This window comes from Echinops telfairi, unplaced genomic scaffold (assembly GCF_000313985.2).
Source record: "Echinops telfairi isolate 266 unplaced genomic scaffold, ASM31398v2 ScPeMD7_5167;HRSCAF=5991, whole genome shotgun sequence".
Classification (NCBI taxonomy): domain Eukaryota; kingdom Metazoa; phylum Chordata; class Mammalia; order Afrosoricida; family Tenrecidae; genus Echinops; species Echinops telfairi.
Genome location: NW_022109066.1, coordinates 1,213,172 through 1,217,245, shown reverse-complemented (window position 1 = coordinate 1,217,245; position 4,074 = coordinate 1,213,172). Strand labels below are relative to the sequence as shown.

The window sequence follows — 4,074 nt, the reverse complement described above, 5'->3', positions numbered from 1 at the left end:
TTGTCATCATTCCACATTTCAACTTATTTGAAATGAGAAAATCACTTGTACACTTTGAGATTTTCCCATAGCGCTGTCCTTCTAAGTTGTGTTCAACCTCACAACAGTTTCTGTGGCATTTTTCCTGAGCAGGAAACACAATTTCACAGCCACACGCTATTCTCTTAAATCAGCTATCACAAGAAAACAAGGTTCGAGCAAAACTGCTTTTAGAAGAGAGGAAATTGACAGACACGTGAGACGGTTCAGTCGACCGAGTTGCAGACTGAACTACATAGGTATTTGGGACATTATCTGGTAAAGTGTGGTCATGTTTCTCCAGTATTATCTTAATGAGGAGGGAGACCGAGTGTAGACACTGAAGAAGCTTGACCCCTTGGGACAGCAGACCTGTTCAGCCCACCCTGCTCGGTTCTCCCCAGACAACAAAGACTTGCAGCACTGATTCGCCATCAAGAAACGCTTCACGGTGCTCATGACCCAGCAGCCCCGCCCTGTCCTCTGATTGCCCCCGCCTGTGTCTGCTCCCTCCTTCCGACCGTCCGACCGTCTGCGACATCCGAAACCGGGCTGTGCAGTGTGTGAGCCTGGAAGCAGCATTGGCCACATATGCCCTTTGGAACTCTGCCTTCAATCATGATTTTGTGTGGGAAATTGTGGTAGCGTCGCTTTTAAAGGGAATGCATATGAATCTTCATGTTGTGAATTACTGTCCGGTTATTAAAGAGAAAATGTTTTTATTTAAAAAACAAACAAACTGCTTTTACGAAAGAATTCACTGTGACCAGAGGGAACCTTCCCAGGAAATGCCACTGGGTGCACTCAGAGTAAGTTGTTCGATGCTCACCTAGTCGGAAAAATGCTCCCCTCTGCCCAGCACAATTTCTGTTTGTTTTTTTTTTTGGGGGGGGGGCATACCCCATAGTCTGTGGCATGCAGGTTGTACGTCATCTCTTCTATCTCCTTTCTAGCAATAAAGTAGCTCAGTGTGAAAAAAAAGGAGTAAATCCCTTTTAAGCCATTTTCAATGAAATAGAATCAGATAACTTCCAAACAGGAATAGCTATACGTGCCAGGGCTTGTTGTCCCTTCTGGAGAGAACTCACTGGGGGCCACTTCCGAGGGCTTTGAGGACTAAAGACCAGGCAGCATAGCCAACAGAGGTATATAAACTACCTCTCTTACTCCCTGCTCACGCCTCTATGTTGATTAGCAACAAATCTCTGGGAAGGAAAAATAGTTTATAAGAGGGGGCTTCAAAAATTCATGAACAAAGGGAATTAAAAGAGATTTTAATTTTTTTTCCTGAGAATTTTTGGGAGCCCTCTCATCCTCATATTCTACCTCAGGGAGATGAAATGAGGAAGAGAAATATGAATGGGTATTTTACTCTATGGAAAGACAGCAGAGTCTTTTGATGGTAGACGCCACAGAGGCATCCATCCAACGAGAGGAAGCAGGAGATTGTCCAAGCTCTGCTGCAAACAAAGGAGATAACAGGAACCTGTTGGGCCTAAGAATCAGCTTAGTGCTGAATGGGATAAGTTTCTTAGGGTACTCCTGGGTGACGTTGATGGTGCGGTGGTAGAAGGTTCCTCTTCCACGCCAGATCGATTATTGGCCAGTTCTCCTTCACCTTCACTGCCATGTGGCAGCAGAGGCTTGCATGTTGCTATGAAGCCCAACAGGTGTCAGGGGATCTTTCTAACCAACACAGACTAGGGAAAAGGGCCTGGTGATCCATCTAAAAACCAGCAAAGGAAAACCCTCTGAATCACAACAGTTAGATCGTCAATCTATCAGAACCATTTAGTACTACCTTTTGTTATGTACAACTTTGCCCCAAATTGAGGACTGACTGTTTGGGCCAGTAGGTATCATGCAGCCCCTGCCTCCAGCACTCTAAGGAGCTTACCTCTCTGCCCATCGCCTCTCAAGGGCAGAGCTGGACTGTGCAGCCTCTTCCCCCACATTCCAAGAAACTGGTCCGTGAAGGGCTCAGCCGGCAGCTGCAGCACCAGGAAGCGAAACTCCCTTCTCCTTGTCAGCGCAAGCAGCAGCCGCTTTCTTCACCTCATTTGCATATTTCACTGACCCAAATCCTACAAATATCCCACTGCCCCAAGGGGCGTGATGTCCCTGACCTAACTCCTTGGGTCTCAGAACCATCCAGGTGCTCAAGATGCTCCTGTCCCTTTCTCTGCTCTCCCTTCCCTCCCGGGAGCTCTTTCCCTGCCTCAATAAAACCTTTCTCAACTTCACCTTCCTGGCTGAGTTCTATCTCCATTCTGCTTCTCCGTTTTTCCCCTCTCACTGACTAGGCAGCAGTCAACAACAAAAACAACAGGCTCTTACTTGGAGCCATGGGTGGTGCAACTGTTTAGTGTGCTGGCTGCTCACGGAAGGGCTGGGGGTTCGAGTCCAGCAGAGGCACCAAGGAAGACCGGTGTGGTGATCCATTTCCCACAGAAATTGGTGTGGAAAGCCCTACAGAGCGTAGGCCTGCTCAGACACAATGGGTGTCTAAGTCAGCACACTGTCGTAGCAGTTGTTGGGATCTTACTGATGTCTCAAGAAAGCTTTCTTTTCCTGCTTTGAGTTTGGAAGCATTATGAGAGGGGGCACCTCGTGATGAGCTCTTCCTATGGTTTGGTCTACAGTGAGCACTTTATTTTTTCATTGAATTTTAAAAATATCTCTATGAAAAAAGCATTGTTGGGCTGCGATGATCCCCAGGGTCAGCAGTTTGAAACCACCAGTAGCTCGTAGAGAGAAACACTGGGCTTTCTACTCTCTGAAACTGACGGTCTCAGAAACTCACTGGGGGTCACTGTGAGTCAGCATTGACTCCATGGCAGCTAGTTGTGTGTTTTTTAACCCAAATTTAGTGATCAATCCAAATTTGCGATCGAATTTGCCTTCCTGCTGAACTCACGTGCCTCCTGCTCCTCCTTGTACCAAGGTGCTTGTTCCACAGCTCTGCTCCTAGGTTTTACAGAAGCTTCTTGGCTTCTCCCTCCATTAGCCTGCAAGTGCAGAGGCCAGGCAATTTTCACAGTTGGGCATTCCCTCAGCATTCGAAACAGACAAGCTCACAACCCATTTCTTTGATTGACCTAATGGCTAAGGGAAACGGTTCCTAAGGGCCTCCTCCCCACCCTGACTGGCCTGGTTCCGCCCAAGGCTTGTAATTGCTCTGAGGCCAATTCTTGTTTAAACTATCCCGGTCCGGATCACAGAGAAGCAGTAAGTCGTTTTCCCCTCACCCGCGAGGATGGGACCATAAAACAAGGTGCCCAAGACTTTACCTAAATATACTTTTATTTTACTTCTGTCTATGCCGCTTACTTAGTGATTTGTGAATTTTTAACTTGCTTTTTTTGCTTTGTATGCTCCTAAATTATATAAGAGGCGCAGCCAACACCCAACCCCGACTGCAGTAAGGTGGACTTTTCAAAGTGTTGTAAGCAGTTGTTGAATAAAAATGAGCAGAGACCAAGTACAGCTTCGAGGATAATTGTGTTCAAACCCAGACTCTGCTACGAGGGACCACACCAGACTGTCGAGTGTGGCCTCCAAGCTTCGACCCGGGACAAGCTTTTGTACACATAACACACACAGGTGTCTTTTTTAAAAAAAAAGGCAAACTTTGCATTACCTTTAGTTTGCAGTTTTCTCCAAAAAAGCTGCTTGTACCAGCATGTGGTTTTCCTAAAAGCTACAGTGTACAAAAGCAGAATATTTTGCAATAAGGCTGACATTTGTGCAAGCTTGGGCACATCCTGTGGTCTACTGTTCTTATTTCAGACCAAGACTTAATTTAACTTCCTTATCACACAAAGGCTCCCTCTGCAGTGCAGGCTAAGCCTGAAAACTATAGACTTCACATAATTGAATTGGAAATTCTAGTGCTCTTCATTGACTTCAGTGGTTCTCAACCTTCCTAATGCTGCGGCCCTTTCATCCGGTTCCTCATGTGGTGGTGACCCCCAACCATAAGATTATTTTCCTTGCTACATTTTGCTCCTGTTATGAAACTGGTGTCCCCTGTGAAAGGGTCATTCGATACCCCCC

General features: G+C 46.4%; 1 pseudogene; it reads left to right on the top strand.

Annotated features, from left to right (window-relative positions):
• The first annotated feature begins 310 nt into the window (after nt 1–310).
• Nucleotides 311–505, top strand: LOC101638549 (annotated as a pseudogene).
• The last annotated feature ends 3,569 nt before the right edge of the window (nt 506–4,074 follow it).